We start from the raw sequence: 18,689 nt of genomic DNA on the forward strand, positions 1-18,689 counted from the left end.
CTTTATTATTAGGGATAGACTAGCACAGATGCCCGTGCATTGCAACGGGAAGAAAAAAAATCTCACTCGCCCATATGTAGCCTCCAAGTCTTAGGCAGGACCGCCAATTGTGTGTAAACAACCCCACCATGGCTACGATGTGAGACACGCCTGCGACGTCCCAACAGTAATGCAAGACACATCTGCCCTTCTCCCGCTAGAGCAATTCCACCCCTCCACCACAGGAACTCTGGATCATCCTCCCTCGTGATCCATGCAGCAGCACCAACAGGACGCACACCTAGCATAGAGAACCCAAGAATTACATAGGGAGGTTAGGGTATAATAACCGAGGATTCCTTGCAGTCCTCGGATGAGAGAGAAGGATTTATGAGCGTTTGAAGAGTTTGGAGAGTTCTGTCCAAATTAGCAAGAAAAAGAAGGGGTTCAAGCCGACTAATAAGCCTTGTATGGAACCAAGGTAGCAATATCTCTCACTTTCCATCTTTAGTAGAAGCACACAAAGCAGATTTAACAGTTGATTTTACATTCCACTTACTTTCTACTGTGTAAGTGAGAATGGCTACTCCAATAAGTAACAAACTATTAAATCCATCTAAAAGTTGCACATCGAGACTGAGTTATGGTGATTGCAAGTTTTATTCAGCTACCTTGAGCAATTATTATCCAAAGACGCATCTTATATTTTAAAAATTGACATGGATAATTACTATTTTCTTGAACCCGGGACATTATTCTCATGTACTTGGAACAATATTCTTGAAAAGAATGCTTGATTTACTAACAATCACATGACGATGGCTCAGTAGACTTGATAAACAATTGTTATTGTCCAAGTCGAGGAGGTAGCACAGGATGATGTGAGAGCCGCCTGGACAGATAATCATTAATTGTATCTACTGGTCTAGTAGCACCTGGCACCGTCCCAAAGATCTCAGTTTCGGGTATGATGCAATGAAGCCTCTATGGTTACCCTGGTAAACATGTAAACATGATAAATCCAAAAATGCCTAACCATTAATACATTGGTAGCCTGCAAGTATTTCTTAGCTCTAACCCTCCATGTTCAACAGCATGCTCTGGGCAACACCTCAGAAGGTGCTAAATTTGTGTAGGACAAACAAAATATAGAGTTAGTAATGCCATTCAACATTATTAATTGGTTTTTAGTTCTAGAGATATAGGATTATCTTAGGAAACCTTTCACTGTTGTTTCACTAACCTGTTGTTCAATATTCCAGAAGCCATAAAGACGCCGTAGTAGCCGTTGGCAGCATTGTAGCCATAACTTGTATTGCCATTTGAACACACCTTCAGACAACAGTATAATTAAATGCATGTTAGCCATAATTTATCCTCGAGTAGATAATAGTTCACCAGAAAAAAAATGTGTAAGATGTAACCTACCACACGAACACCTTACTTGATAGGTTATACTTGCGTCCAGCGAACACCTTGTTTGATGATTAAGTAGAAATATAATCTCCGGCAGAAATCATCAACATTCCCTAAAAAACTCAATATTTCTACATATAAATAATTATCATATTACAACCTGATCAGAGAACATGAAGCAGACCATAATTGTGAAACACTGAAGATTATGTGGCCTTGTTGATTCCAGCGTGAAGGGCAAGGAGCAGAGGGGCATACCTGGTGGTTGTCGTCGGGCCATCGTGTACGACATGGCCTACCTGCAAGTCGTTGGGAGGGTGTCGTAGATGTTGCTGCAAGTTCCGGCTCCTCTGCTGCAGCTGCGGGAGCTCGGCGCGTCGCATCTATAACCAGCATTCCACTGGGAACAACTTCAAAAGTCCAAGCAAGATTTTTTTCACGCATGCTTTTGGAATTGGTTAACATAGAGGCCTAGGCACATATTTGATAACACAAAAACACGGAGACAACCATTACCACTAATAATGAGTGGAAGGTGATTTAGTTTCTAAGCATAAAACTGAATTAGCTTAACTGATCATGCTTATGCCTCTCATTTAGCAAAAACTCCCTCTGTACCATAATGAGTTGAGCTCCTAGAACGACATCTATTATGATACAGAGGGAGTATAATTCTTGTGTATTTGGTGCCTGAAACTTGTACCAACTAAAACTATTCTCGGAAGACAGTTTTGAACATCAATTTTTAGTCTAATGGATAACAATAAAGATTACAATAATTTAGATGCATATATTTGGTGCACTTAATTCATCTCAGAGAAACTCACAATTCGCTGGAAAAATAATGCCAAGCCAATAGTACTGAGCCTTACCATTCAATTCCTGTTCTTGATCTCACTCTGCCATCATCTTTGCTCTGGCCGAGCTCGCCGTAGTAGTCCCTCACCAACGATCTCAAACAGTACTGCCCAGGTTACCTCACCAACCAGAGAGACACTTGATCATTGTGTTCACAGATGAGTTGGATGAATGTGAAACTGAACCCAGCTGAAAAATAATGAAAATCTGAACTAAACTGACCCAAAATCAAATCTAAGCCTTTCTATGCATGGCAATGGAGATGAGTTGGATGAATCTGCAACTGAATTCAACTGAAAAACAATGAAAACCTGACCAAAACTCAACCAAAATCAAAATTGGAATAATGAAAATCTGAACTAAACTGAAGAAAAATAAAAATCAGAGCCTTTCTGTGTGTGGTAATGGAGATGCGTTGAATGAATCTGCAACTGAATTCAACTGAAAAAATCATGGAAACCTGAACAAAAGGGAGGATCATATACAGCTACATAATTTTAATCTGAGTGGAGTTGGTCATGCCGCATGTAGACCGTGGCGTTGTGCTGCTGTGTGCAAACCATGGAGTTTCGAGTTGCTGCCTCTATGCCCATAGCTCTACGGGTGCCTGCAGCAGCGCAGCCATCTCCTCATCGGTGATGGCGCCCAGCCGCACGAGCTCCACGTCAAACACCTCAGCCATCCACTCCTCGCGCACCACCGACTATACCAACGACGTACGGCAGGTCGAGCGCGCCGCCGACATCGTCCTGCATGGATGCGTGTGTCGGGGACTTGCAGGTAAGGAGCTCCAGTAGGAGCACTCCCAGGGAGTAGACGTCCGCCTTCAGCGTGGGCTGCCATGTGTCCAGCACCTTCGGGGCGCGGTAGCCGCCGGCGCCTGCGATGGCGAATGTGCGCGCAGATGGGGTGAGTCGGGGAGCACGTGCATGCTCCCCCGTCTCCGCCGATCTCGGCCGCGCCTGTTGCTGCTGCTGCTGCTGGCGGCGGCAGCGGTTGCTGCTACATAATGGGATTGTCTTCGAGCCCGATGATGGATCGCGATGAAGACGGGGAGGAAGGCCGGCGAGGTCGGGATGGCGCGGATCCGGCTGCAGGAGGTCGATTCCGGCCTGATCCGGGCGAGGCGGCGTTAGTCGTTGGCCATGGTTGCTCCTGTAGAAGAAGTGAGAGGCAGTCCTTGTGTGTGAGAGAGAAACAGAGGGGAAGGAAACGGAGAAGAGGGAGAGCAGGGAGAGAGGTGCGAGGCGTGGAGGTCCGGCGGCGCGGCAGCCGGTGGCGAGGCCGAGCACGAAGGCGGCGGGGCAGCAAGGGGCTCCGGATCGGCGGGGGAAAACAACAACGCAGCCGGGATATATACAGATAGATTAGTTCCACTTTGGATATGGTAAATAAATATAGATGTGTTACAGAAAAAAAACTGAAAGCGTAAATTCATGAGAAGAAAGCGTATTGTGACGGTGAACCCACGGAGTCAATCCGTGCTTTATTATTAGGGATAGACTAGCACAAATGTCCGTGCGTTGCAACGGGAGAAAGAAAATCCTCGGACCCTTTTACAAAATGAACCCAATGTGTAGAACACAAGATTGAATCTGGTTGTGCAGATGTGGCAGCGATAAAAGATCTCAAGTGTGGATGTTTGCCCCCTTGTCTTCGCGGACTTGAAGCTTACACATAAATTTGAGTTCACATATATGTTGTTTATCCTTAATTCTCCATGGGTGGAAGTGCTTAAGCGGCAAGCTCTGACAAATTTTACATACTACAAAAAAATTGGGTGCAATAACATCAGAGGGGAAATTCAGTAATTAGTATCTGAAAAATTAGTGACATGCATAAATGAAGTTTGTTTACTTGATGTTTCGTACGTATATATATAATAGCTGGTTACTTTATTTATAAAATAGGGTAAAAGCCTATTTCGAGAGATACGTATCGTAGCCATATATAGTATTGCGTTTGCCTTGAACACTAAATTCAGTCTTTCAAAAGAAAATCTGTAGCCATAGTGAAGCCTTCTGGCATGCGCATGAACCAAACACTACATTAGCTTCCCTTTGAATTATGAAGGCACCAACTACAAGTTATGTAAGTGTATGAAAACCAATCATCAAAGCTGCAAAAAAAATGCATCAGAAACAGAAACCAATGTAGGAGAAAAGCACTGGCATCATCACGGTCATGCTCATGACCAAAACACACGAAAGATTGGCTGGCTAGAAGCCGTCGACAGTATCACGCACATAGAGCGTGCCGGCTGGCCGTTCCAGCCTATGCATAACACGCAGGCAACATCACCACGACACCTAATCCGCCGGCCCGCCTAAATCACGGCCACCGCACGCGTTGGCTGCCATGCTGCTACGTAACCTGGCTGTTGCTGTCGCAAGCGCTGGCTCCCACCATCGCGCATGCACCCAGCTGCTTGATGCCACCGTCGTGCACTGGCTGTCGCCCGCCAGATGCCACCTCCGCTGGGCCGACAGCACTGCTCCTCCCAGTCCCCGGCGAGCAGAGGCGAATCCTGTACAATCCGTTTGTGAGAGAGCTCGTCGTGGGGGTGGCCCACCTGACAGCCTCCCCTTGCGGTCGGGTCGCACGTACGACCCGGTCGTACAGGATTATTTTGCGGCGAGCACCCCTACCTTGCCGTCTTCTCCTTCCATCCTCCATCAGGAGCCTGACCGCAAGGCTTGTCGCCTCGTCAGCCACGTCTTCGCGCGCCTGTGCGCTGAAGCTCAGGAAAAAAACTCGTAAGGCGAGCGGTGCGAACTTGGTGGCTATCGGGATCACTCCTAGCCGGCGCATGGAGTCTCCTCTCGACGGCTCTCCGCTGCCCTACCTGCTCTGAGTTCATCGTTTTTGTCAATCTGAAATTGAGTTGAGTTGCTGGCTGCTCTTGGTAGGTGAGAGGGAAGATCCATGGAGGGAGATTACAGAGAAAGGCTGAGTGTTAGACTATGTATAGCTTCTGTACTATTGTACGTATTGTAACACATCCATTATATATAATGAGATAAGCCACTTCTAGAGGGTTGTGCTGGTTCCCCCAAAACTTATTGTCTTACATGGTATCACGCTAGATTACGATCGCTTCCGCTTCCAAACCCTAATACCCGCACCGCCGCCGCAGCCGCAGCCGCCGCCGCCTTCACCGCCGCCATGTCGAGCGCCGCCACCACCGGTTCCACTGCTGCGGGGTTCCTCCCGGCCTCTTTTGCGGCTCTGCTCAACCTCCCGCTCGATGCCGTCGCCGTTCCGGCTCCGATCGGGACCAGGAGCATCGGCTCCGTCTACTCCACGCCGCCGGCGCCCTTGCTTGGGCGCGACCTCGTGGTCCACACCGCGGCGCCGCCGTCCGCTGCGGACTCCGCGGGCATCGTCCCGCCGCTCCTGCCGCAAGCGGATCACACCGCCCCGCTGGCGGGGTTGGCGGCGTCCGCCCCGGCCGCGGGTCTTGCGACGTCTGACCCGGCCGCGAGCTTTGCGGCGTCCGCCCTGGCTGCGGTCCCGCCTCCTCCCGCATCGGCTTCGGTGCCTCCGGCTGCCTCCATGGTGTTTGCACCCCAGGCAGCCCCCTCGATGGGATCGTCTTCGCCGCCGCCGTTTCACTTCGGTCATCTCATCACCATCAAGCTCTCCGCCGACAACTACATCTTCTGGCGTGCGCAGGTTCTCCCGCTCTTGGGGAGTCACTACCTGCTAGGCTACGTCGACGGATCGCTTCCCTGCCCACCCGCACTGGTAGACAGCGTGCACGGTCCGGTCTACAATCCGGCCCATCGCGTCTGGACGGGGCAGGACCAGGCGAACCTCTCCTCCATCCAGGGGTCGCTCTCGCCGGCAGTTGCCGGACTTGTTGTCTTCGCGAAGACGTCTCATGAGGCCTGAACCATCCTTGAGCGAACCTTTGCAGCGCAGTCCCAGGCTCGTGTCTCTGCACTCCGTCGTCAGCTTGGAGAGTGTCAGAAGCTTGACTCCACTGCCACTGAGTTCTACAACAAGGTCAAGGGCCTCGCCGACACATTGGCCTCCATTGGACAGCCCCTCACCGACTCCGAGTTCAACTCGTTTATTGTCAATGGTCTTGATGAGGAGTATGATGCCTTAGTCGAGATCATCAACGAGCGGGGCAACTCGACACCCATGCTGGTACACGAGGTTTTCTCTCGGCTCCTTCTCACTGAGCAACGGGTCGAGACACGCCGCTCCAGGGGCACTGGCTCCCTCTCGGCCAACGCCGCCACCAACGGTGGCCGCTCTTCTTCATCACCCCGGTCTCCCTTGGGGCTGCCACCGTCGCCCGCCTCGGCCCGCCCACCTACTGCGACCTTACCGGGGGCTGGCGGTCCACGTGTGTGCCAGCTTTGTGGCCGCGATGGGCACTGGGCCTCCAAGTGTCATAAGCGCTTCCAGCGAAGCTTCCTTGGTCTTGGCAATGACGGGAAAGATACACGCAACAATGCCCGTCAGGTCGCTATGGCTGATCGTCCCGCGCCGCAGAAGCAACAGGGACACACTCAGTCCTACTCCATCAATCCACACTGGTACATGGACTCTGGGGCGACAGAGCATCTGACCAGCGAGATGAGGAAGCTTCACACTCGTGAACCCTATCATGGCTCCGACAAGATCCACACCGCCAATGGAGCAGGTATGCACATCTCTCATATTGGTCAAGCAACTCTTCTCACTAGACATGCCAATAGGAGTCTTCAGCTTCGCAATGTTCTTCGAGTTCCATCTGTGACCCGTAATCTTCTTTCAGTTCCTAAACTCACACGTGATAATAATGTGCTTTGTGAATTTCACCCTTTTGATCTTTTTATTAAGGATCGGGGCACGAGGGACATTCTTCTTAGTGGGCGGTTGTGCCAGGGCCTCTACCGTCTGGAGCATCCTGGCGTCGCCTGTGTTTTCAGTGGAGTTCGGGTCTCTCCGTCACAGTGGCATGCTCGTCTTGGTCACCCGGCCACACCTATTGTCCGTCATATTTTGCGTCGTCATGAGCTTCCTAGTTTGTCTAGTAATAAAGATGTAGCAGTGTGTGATGCTTGTCAGCAGGGGAAGAGTCATCAACTTCCTTTTTCGGAGTCCAGTCGTGAGGTGAAACATCCTTTAGAACTTGTGTTTTCAGATGTATGGGGTCCTGCTCAGACTTCTGTCAGTGGTCATAATTACTATATCAGTTTCGTTGATGCTTATAGTCGCTTTACCTGGCTTTACCTTATTAAACGCAAATCTGATGTGTTTGATATTTTTGTTCAGTTTCAAAAACATGTTGAACGTCTTCTCAAGCACAAAATTATTCATGTCCAGTCGGACTGGGGGGGCGAATATCGCAACCTCAACTCCTTCTTTCAGTCGCTTGGGATAGCTCATCGTTTAGCATGTCCACATACACATCAGCAGAATGGTTCAGTCGAACGTAAGCATCATCATATTGTTGAAGCTGGTCTTACTCTTTTGGCCCATGCATCTGTTCCGTTTCGATTTTGGAGTGATGCTTTCACCACTGCATGCTTTCTCATCAACCGTACTCCCACTCGTGTTTTAAACATGAAGACTCCCATTGAGGTTCTCCTTAATGAACAACCTGATTATACCTTTTTCAAGGTATTTGGGTGTGCTTGCTGGCCGCATCTTCGTCCATATAATAAGCGCAAGCTTGAGTTTCATTCTAAGAAGTGTGTTTTTCTTGGCTATAGCTCTCTTCATAAAGGTTACAAATGTCTTCATGTTCCCACTAATCGTGTCTATATATCTCGGGACGTCGTGTTTGATGAGCATGTTTTTTCCTTTGCCAAACTTCCTGTGTCCACTGTCGAACCACCATCTCTGCATTCATCCTCTGTTGCTTCTGACCAATTTGATGATGTTGCATACTCTCCTTTGCTGTTACCTAACCATGGTGCAGGAACCGGACGTGGGGCTCGTTTGGAGCTATTGGAGGATTCACCATCATCATCGCCGCCTTCTGATGGGCACGTCGATCGCCCTATGTTGCATGGCATCGATTCGCGTGCCCATGCATGGTCACCCGAAGAGCCCGTCGCGCCGAGCATCTCCACTGCTCGGTCCGCTACGCCAGCGACCGCCGAGTCTCCGGCGGCTCGGCCCTCTTCGCCAGCGGCCGCCGAGTCTTCAGCGGCTCGGCCTGTCATGCCGTCTTCGCCCGCGGCTTGGCCCGTCACGCCGTCTTCGCCTGCAGCTCAGGTCCGCGACGCCGTCCTCACGTCGCCTTCATCCGCGGATCGGCCCGTGACACCGGCCGCGCCACGGCCCACTATGCCGGGCTCGCCATCGGCCCGGTCTGTGACGCCGGCGTCGCCAGTTGCTTCGTCTGCTCTGCCGGTTTCGCCGGTGGGCCGTGTTGGGGAACGTAGCAGAAATTCAAAAAATTTCCTACGAATCACCAAGATCTATCTATGGAGAGACCAGCAACGAGTAGTAAGGAGAGTGCATCTACGTACCCTTGTAGATCGCTAAGCGGAAGCGTTCAAGTGAACGGAGTTGATGGAGTCGTACTCGTCGTGATTCAGATCACCGATGATCCTAGTGCCGAACGGACGGCACCTCCGCGTTCAACACACGTACAGCTCGACGATGTCTCCCACGCCTTGATCCAGCAAGGAGAGAGGGAGAGGTTGAGGAAGACTCCATCCAGCAGCAGCACAACGGCGTGGTGGTGATGGAGGAGCGTGGCAATCCTGCAGGGCTTCGCCAAGCACCTACGGGAGAGGAGGAGGTGTCACGGGAGGGAGGGAGGCGCCAAGGGCTCAGGTATGGATGCCCTCCCTCCCCTCCACTATATATAGGGGCAGGGGAGAGGGGGGAGGCGCAGCCTTGCCCCTTCCTCCAAGAAAGGGGTGCGGCCAAGAGGGGGGGAGGAGTCCATCCTCCCCAAGGCACCTCGGAGGTGCCTTCCCCTTTGAGGACTCTTCCCTTTTTTCTATATCTTGGCGCATGGGCCTCTAGGGGCTGGTGCCCTTGGCCCATGTAGGCCAAGGCGCACCCCCCTCAGCCCATGTGGCCCCCCCGGGCAGGTGGCCCCACCCGGTGGGCCCCCGGGACCCTTCCGGTGGTCCCGGTACAATACCGATGACCCCGAAACTTGTCCCGATGGCCAAAACAGGACTTCCTATATATAAATCTTTACCTCCGGACCATTCCGGAACTCCTCGTGACGTCCGGGATCTCATCCGGGACTCCGAACAACATTCGGTAACCACATACAAGCTTCCTTTATAACCCTAGCGTCATCGAACCTTAAGTGTGTAGACCCTACGGGTTCGGGAGACATGCAGACATGACCGAGATGTTCTCCGGTCAATAACCAACAGCGGGATCTGGATACCCATGTTGGCTCCCACATGTTCCACGATGATCTCATCGGATGAACCACGATGTCAAGGACTCAATCGATCCCGTATACAATTCCCTTTGTCTATCGGTATGTTACTTGCCCGAGATTCGATCGTCGGTATCCAATACCTTGTTCAATCTCGTTGCCGGCAAGTCTCTTTACTCGTTCCGTAACACATCATCCCGTGATCAACCCCTTGGTCACATTGTGCACATTATGATGATGTCCTACCGAGTGGGCCCAGAGATACCTCTCCGTTTACACGGAGTGACAAAATCCCAATCTCGATTCGTGCCAACCCAACAGACACTTTCAGAGATACCCGTAGTGTACCTTTATAGCCACCCAGTTACGTTGTGACGTTTGGCACACCCAAAGCACTCCTACGGTATCCGGGAGTTGCACAATCCCATGGTCTAAGGAAATGATACTTGACATTAGAAAAGCTTTAGCATACGAACTACATGATCTTGTGCTAGGCTTAGGATTGGGTCTTGTCCATCACATCATTCTCCTAATGATGTGATCCCGTTATCAACGACATCCAATGTCCATGGTCAGGAAACCGTAACCATCTATTGATTAACGAGCTAGTCAACTAGAGGCTTACTAGGGACATGGTGTTGTCTATGTATCCACACATGTATCTGAGTTTCCTATCAATACAATTCTAGCATGGATAATAAACGATTATCGTGAACAAGGAAATATAATAATAATCAATTTATTATTGCCTCTAGGGCATATTTCCAACAGTCTCCCACTTGCACTAGAGTCAATAATCTAGTTCACATCGATATGTGATTAACACTCAAGGTCACATCCCCATGTGACTAACACCCAAAGAGTTCTGGGTTTGATCATGTTATGCTTGTGAGAGAGGTTATAGTCAACGGGTCTGAACCTTTCAGATCCGTGTGTGCTTTACAAATCTCTATGTCATCTCCTAGATGCAGCTACCACGTTCTATTTGGAGCTATTCCAAATAACGGTTCTACTTGGAGCTATTCTAAATTGTTGCTCCATTATACGTATCCGGTATCTCTACTCAGAGCTATCCGGATAGGTGTTAAGCTTGCATCGACGTAACCCTTTACGACGAACTCTTTTACCACCTCCATAATTGAGAAAATTCCTTAGTCCACTAGTTACTAAGGATAACTTTGACCGCTGTCCTGTGATCCATTCTTGGATCACTCTTGTACCCCTTGACTGACTCATGGCAAGGCACACTGCAGGTGCGGTACACAGCATAGCATACTGTAGAGCCTACGTCTTATGCATAGAGGACGACCTTAGTCCTTTCTCTCTATTCTGCCATGGTCGAGCTTTAAGTCTTAACTTCATACCTTACAACTCAGGCAAGAACTCCTTCCTTGACTGATCCATCTTGAATACCTTCAAGATCATGTCAAGGTATGTGCTCATTTGAAAGTACTATTAAGCGTTTTGATCTATCCTTATAGATCTTGATGCTCAATTTTCAAGTAGCTTAATCCAGGTTTTCCATTAAAAACACTTTCCAAATAACCCTATATGCTTTCCAGAAATTCTACGTCATTTCCGATCATTAATATGTCAACAACATATACTCATCAGAAATTCTACAGTGCTCCCACTCACTTCTTTGGAAATACAAGTTTCTCATAAACTTTGTATACACCCAAAATCTTTGATCATCATCAAAGCATACATTCCAACTCCGAGATGCTCACTCCAGTCCTCAGAAGGACTGCTGGAGCTTTGCATACTTATTAGCATATTTCAGGATAGACAAAACCTTCCGGTTGTATCACATACAACCTTTCCTCAAGAATCGTCGAGGAAACAATGTTTTGACATCCTATCTGCAAGATTTCATAAATAATGCAGTAATTGCTAATATAATTCCAACAGACTCTTAGCATCGTTACGAGTGTGAAAGTCTTATCGTAGTCAACTCCTTGAACTTGTCGAAAAACATCTTAACGACAAGTCGAGCTTTCTCAATGGTGACACTTACCATCATTGTCTGTCTTCCTTTCAAAATCCATATGTACCTAACAGCCTTACAACCATCAAGTAGTTCTTCCAAAGTCTACACTTTGTTTTCATACATGGATCCTCTCTCGGGTTTTATGGCCTTGAGCCATTTATCGGAATCCGGGCCCACCATCGCTTCTCCATAGCTCGTAGGTTCATTGTTGTCCAGCAACATGACTTCCAAGACAGGATTACGTACCACTCTGAAGTAGTACGCATCCTTGTCATCCCACGAGGTTTGGTAGTGACTCGATCCGAAGTTTCATGATCACTATCATAAGCTTCCACTTCAGTTGGTGTACGTGCCACAGGAACAACTTCCTGTGCCCTGCCACACACTAGTCGAAGAGACAGTTCAATAACCTCATCAAGTTTCCACCATCCTCCCACTCAATTCTTTCGAGAGAAACCTTTCCTCGAAAAAGGACCCGATTCAAGAAACAATCCCTATTGCTTTCGGATCTGAATTAGGAGGTATACCCAACTGTTTTTGGGTGTCCTATGAAGATGCATTTTATCTGCTTTGGGTTCGAGCTTATCAACCTGAAACCTTTTCACATAAGCGTCGCAGCCCCAAACTTCTAAGAAATGACAGCTTAGGTTTCTCTAAACCATAATTCATACGGTGTCATCTCAACGGAATTACGTGGTGCCCTATTTAAAGTGAATGTGGTTGTCTCTAATGCCTAACCCATAAACTATAGTGGTACTTCGATAAGAGACATCATGGTATGCATCATATCCAATAGGGTGCAGTTATGATGTTCGGACACACCATCACACTATGGTGTTCCAGGCTGTATTAGTTGTGAAACTATTTCCACAATGTCTTAATTCGGTGCCAAACTCGTAATTCAGATATTCATCTCTATGATCATATCATAGATATTTTATCCTCTTGTCACGACGATCTTTCAACTTCACCCTGAAATTACTTGAACCTTTCAATAATTCAGACTCATGATTCATCAAGCAAATGTACTCAACATCCACTCAAATTATCTGTGAAGTAAGAACATAACAATATCCTCTACATGCCTCAGGACTCATTGGACTGTACACATCAAAATGTATTACTTCCAACAAGTTGCTATCTTGTTCCATCTTACTGAAAACGAGGCTTTTCAGTCATCTTGCCCATGTGGCATGATTTGCATGTCCCAAGTGATTCAAAATCAAGTGAGTCAAAACGGTCCATTTGCATGGAGTTTCTTCATGCATATACACCAATAGACATGGTTCGCATGTCTCAAACTTTTAAAAAACGAGTGAGCCCAAAGATCCATCAATATGGAGCTTCTTCATGCGTTTTATACCGATATGACTTACGTGGCAGTGCCACAAGTAGGTGGTACTATCATTACTATCTTTTGGCATGAACATGTGTATCACTACGATCGAGATTTAATAAACCATTCATTTTAGGTGTAAGACCATTGAAGGTATTATTCAAATAAACAGAGTAACCATTATTCTCCTTAAATGAATAACCGTATTGCGATAGACGTAATCCAATCATGTCTATGCTCAACGCAAATACCAAATAACAATTATTTAGGTTTAATACCAATCTCTTTGGTAGAGGGAGCGTGCGATGCTTGATCATATCAAGCTTGGAAAAACTTCCAACACATATCGTCAGCTCACCTTTAGCTAGTCTCCGTTTATTCCGTAGCCTTTTGTTTCGAGTTACTAACACTTAGCAACCGAACCGGTATCTAATACCCTGGTGCTACTAGGAGTACTAGCAAAGTACACATTAACACAATGTATATCCAATATACTTCTATCGACCTTGCCAGCCTTCTTATCTACCAAGTATCTAGGGTAATTCTGCTCTAGTGGTTGTTCCCCTTATTACAGAAGCACTTAGTCTCGGGTTTGGGTTTTACCTTGGGTTTCTTCACTATAGCAGCAGCTGATTTGCCGTTTCATGAAGTATCCCTTCTTGCCCTTGCCCTTCTTGAAACTAGTGGTTTCACCAACCATCAACAATTGATGCTCCTTCTTGATTTCTACTTTCGCGGTGTCAAACATCGCGAATACCTCAAGGATCATCATATCTATCCCTGATATGTTATAGTTCATCACGAAGCTCTAACAGCTTGGTGGCAATGACTTTGGAGAACCATCACTGTCTTATCTGGAAGATCAACTCCCACTCGATTCAAATGATTGTTGTACTCAGACAATCTGAGCACAAGCTCAACAATTGAGCTTTTCTCCTTAGTTTGCAGGTTAAGAAAGTCATCGGAGGTCTTATACCTCTTGACATGGGCACGAGCCTGAAATCCCAATTTCAGCCCTCAAAACATCTCATATGTTTTGCGATGTTTCAAAACGTCTTTGGTGCCTCAACTCTAAACCGTTTAACTGAACTATCACGTAGTTATCAAAACGTGTATGTCAGATGTTCGCAACAACCACAGACAACGTTCGAGGTTCAGCACACTGAGCGGTGCATTAAGGACATAAGCCTTCTATGAAGCAATGAGGACAATCCTCAGTTTACGGACCTAGTCCGCATAATTGCTACTATCAACTTTCAACTAATTTTTCTCTAGGAACATATCTAAACAGTAGAACTATAGCGTGAGCTACGACATAATTTGCAAAAACCTTTTGACTATGTTCAGGATAATTAAGTTCATCTTATGAACTCCCACTCAGATAGACATCCCTCTAGTCATCTAAGTGATTACATGATCCGAGTCAAACTAGGCCGTGTCCGATCATCACGTGAGACGGACTAGTCATCATCGCTGAACATCTTCATGTTGATCGTATCTTCTATACGACTCATGTTCGACCTTTCGGTCTCCGTGTTCCGAGGCCATGTCTGTACATGCTAGGCTCGTCAAGTTAACCCTAAGTGTTTCGCGTGTGTTCCGAGGCCATGTCTGTACATGCTAGGCTCGTCAACACCCGTTGTATTTGAACGTCTGAATAAAACACCCGATCATCACGTGATGTTTTGAAACAGCAAACTGTCGCAACGGTGCACAGTTAGGGGAGAACACTTCTTGAAATTGTTGTAAGGGATCATCTTATTTACTACCGTCGTTCTAAGCAAATAAGATGTATAAACATGATAAACATCACATGCAATCAAATAGTGACATGATATGGCCATCATCACTTTGCTCCTTTTGATCTCCATCTTCGGGGCTCCATGATCATCGTCGTCACCGGCATGACACCATGATCTCCATCATCATGATCTCCATCATCGTGTCTTCATGAAGTTGCCTCGCCAACTATTACTTCTACTACTATGGCTAACGGTTAGCAATAAAGCAAAGTAATTACATGACGTTTAAGTTGACACGCAGGTCACAAATAAATAAAGACAACTCCTATGGCTCCTGCCGGTTGTCATACTCATCGACATGCAAGTCGTGATTCCTATTACAAGAACATGATCAATCTCATACATCACATATATCATTCATCACATCCTTTTTGGCCATATCACATCACATAGCATACCCTGCAAAAACAAGTTAGACGTCCTCTAATTGTTGTTTGCATGTTTTACGTGGCTGCTATGGGTTTCTAGCAAGAACGTTTCTTACCTACGCATGAACCACAACGTGATATGCCAATTGCTATTTACCCTTCATAAGGACCCTTTTCATCGAATCCGATCCGACTAAAGTGGGAGAGACAAACACCCGCCAGCCACCTTATGCAACTAGTGCATGTTTGTCGGTGGAACCGGTCTCACGTAAGCGTACGTGTAAGGTTGGTCCGGGCCGCTTCATCCCACGATGCCGCCGAATCAAGATAAGACTAGTAACGGCAAGCATATTGAACAATATCGACGCCCACAACTACTTTGTGTTCTACTCGTGCAAAGAATCTACGCAATAGACCTAGCTCATGATGCCACTGTTGGGGAACGTAGCAGAAATTCAAAATTTTTCCTACGAATCACCAAGATCTATCTATGGAGAGACCAGCAACGAGTAGTAAGGAGAGTGCATCTACATACCCTTGTAGATCGCTAAGTGGAAGCGTTCAAGTGAACGGAGTTGATGGAGTCGTACTCGTCGTGATTCAGATCACCGATGATCCTAGTGCTGAACGGACGGCACCTCCGCGTTCAACACATGTACAGCTCGACGATGTCTCCCACGCCTTGATCCAGCAAGGAGAGAGGGAGAGGTTGAGGAAGACTCCATCCAGCAGCAGCACAACGGCGTGGTGGTGATGGAGGAGCGTGGCAATCCTGCAGGGCTTCGCCAAGCACCTACGGGAGAGGAGGAGGTGTCACGGGAAGGAGGGAGGCGCCAAGGGCTCAGGTATGGATGCCCTCCCTCCCCTCCACTATATATAGGGGCAGGGGAGAGGGGGGAGGCACAGCCTTGCCCCTTCCTCCAAGAAAGGGGTGCGGCCAAGAGGGGGGGAGGAGTCCATCCTCCCCAAGGCACCTCGGAGGTGCCTTCCCCTTTGAGGACTCTTCCCTTTTTTCTATATCTTGGCGCATGGGCCTCTAGGGGCAGGTGCCCTTGGCCCATGTAGGCCAAGGCGCACCCCCCTCAGCCCATGTGGCCCCCCCGGGCAGGTGGCCCCACCCGGTGGGCCCCCGGGACCCTTCCGGTGGTCCCGGTACAATACCGATGACCCCGAAACTTGTCCCGATGGCCAAAACAGGACTTCCTATATATAAATCTTTACCTCCGGACCATTCCGGAACTCCTCGTGACGTCCGGGATCTCATCCGGGACTCCGAACAACATTCGGTAACCACATACAAGCTTCCTTTATAACCCTAGCGTCATCGAACCTTAAGTGTGTAGACCCTACGGGTTCGGGAGACATGCAGACATGACCGAGATGTTCTCCGGTCAATAACCAACAGCGGGATCTGGATACCCATGTTGGCTCCCACATGTTCCACGATAATCTCATCGGATGAACCACGATGTCAAGGACTCAATCGATCCCGTATACAATTCCCTTTGTCTAGCGGTATGGTACTTGCCCGAGATTCGATCGTCGGTATACCGATACCTTGTTCAATCTCGTTACCGGCAAGTCTCTTTACTCGTTCCGTAACACATCATCCCGTGATCAACCCCTTGGTCACATTGTGCACATTATGATGATGTCCTACTGAGTGGGCCCAGAGATACCTCTCCGTTTACATGGAGTGACAAAATCCCAATCTCGATTCGTGCCAACCCAACAGACACTTTCAGAGATACCCGTAGTGTACCTTTATAGCCACCCAGTTACGTTGTGACGTTTGGCACACCCAAAGCACTCCTATGGTATCCGGGAGTTGCACAATCTCATGGTCTAAGGAAATGATACTTGACATTAGAAAAGCTTTAGCATACGAACTACATGATCTTGTGCTAGGCTTAGGATTGGGTCTTGTCCATCACATCATTCTCCTAATGATGTGATCCCGTTATCAACGACATCCAATGTCCATGGTCAGGAAACCGTAACCATCTATTGATTAACGAGCTAGTCAACTAGAGGCTTACTAGGGACATGGTGTTGTCTATGTATCCACACATGTATCTGAGTTTCCTATCAATACAATTCTAGCATGGATAATAAACGATTATCGTGAACAAGGAAATATAATAATAATCAATTTATTATTGCCTCTAGGGCATATTTCCAACAGGCCGGCCTTCTTCGCCGACCGAGCCCGAGGCTACTGTGTCTGGCTCCTCGTCACCGGCTGACTCGTCAACGTCACCGTCCTCCAGCCCATTGCAGGCTGCTCCGTCGACCTCGGTGGTTCCTGTGTCCCGACCACATACACGCAGTCGCAGTGGCATTTTCAAACCTAAGGAACGTAAGGATGGTACGGTTGCTTGGTTGGTTGCTTGTTTGGCTGCTGCTGTTGCGGATCCATCTTCTGAGCCTCGCTCATATCAGGCTGCCCTACGCATTCCACATTGGCGAGAGGCTATGGAGCAGGAGTTTCATGCTCTCCTTCATAACAAGACATGGACTCTCGTTCCTCCACCACCACGGGTAAATGTTATTGACTCAAAATGGGTATTCAAAGTGAAGAAGCATTCGGATGGATCTATTGAGCGTTACAAAGCGCGACTTGTTGCTCGCGGTTTTCGGCAGCACCATGGTCTTGACTATGAGGACACCTTCAGTCCTGTCGTCAAGCCTACCACTATTCGGCTTCTTCTCTCCATTGCTGTTTCTCGTGGTTGGTCACTTCGTCAACTTGATGTGCAGAATGCTTTTCTACATGGATTTTTGGAGGAAGAGTTTATATGAAACAGCCGCCTGGTTTCTCTGATCCTGATCGTCCTGACTATATCTGTCGTCTCTCCAAAGCACTATATGGTTTGAAGCAAGCTCCTCGTGCCTGGCATGCCCGCCTTGCCTCTGCCCTTCGTGCTCATGGGTTTGTGCCGTCCACTGCTGACACTTCATTATTTCTTCTACAGAAGCCAGAAGTCACTATGTATCTTTTGGTATATGTCGATGATATTATCCTTGTCAGCTCTTCTCAGTATGCTGCTGATGCTCTTGTCTGCTCTCTTGGTGCTGATTTTGCGGTCAAAGATCTTGGGAAGCTTCACTACTTTCTTGGAGTTGAGGTCACTTCTCGTGCTACTGGTCTTGTCCTTACGCAGAAGAAGTACTCCTTGGAGTTGTTACAAAGAGCGGGCATGCTGAAGTGCAAACCGACCACCACACCCATGTCGTCTACCGACAAGATAACAGCTGTTGATGGTGAGCTTTTGTCTCCTGCGGATGCCACAGAGTACAGGAGCATTGTTGGTGGACTTCAGTACTTGACGATCACGAGACCAGATATCTCTTATGCTGTTAACAGGGTTTGTCAGTATCTTCAGGCTCCCAGAGATACTCATTGGGCTGCTGTTAAACGCATTCTTCGTTATGTTCAGTTCACCCTGACATTTGGTATGCATATTCGGCCGACTTCCTCTCGGGTCCTTTCGACCTTCTCTGATGCAGATTGGGCTGGTAGCCCAGATGACAGGCGATCCGCGGGGGGTTATGCAGTATTCTTTGGCCCTAATTTGATCGCCTG

At 48.0% G+C, this 18,689-nt stretch overlaps 1 pseudogene; it reads right to left on the minus strand.

Moving 5' to 3' along the window:
- Positions 1-435: 435 nt before the first annotated feature.
- LOC119283523 overlaps positions 436-18,689 on the minus strand; it is a 33,012-nt pseudogene continuing 14,758 nt past the window's right edge.

This window comes from Triticum dicoccoides, chromosome 4A (assembly GCF_002162155.2).
Source record: "Triticum dicoccoides isolate Atlit2015 ecotype Zavitan chromosome 4A, WEW_v2.0, whole genome shotgun sequence".
Taxonomy (NCBI): Eukaryota; Viridiplantae; Streptophyta; class Magnoliopsida; order Poales; family Poaceae; genus Triticum; species Triticum dicoccoides.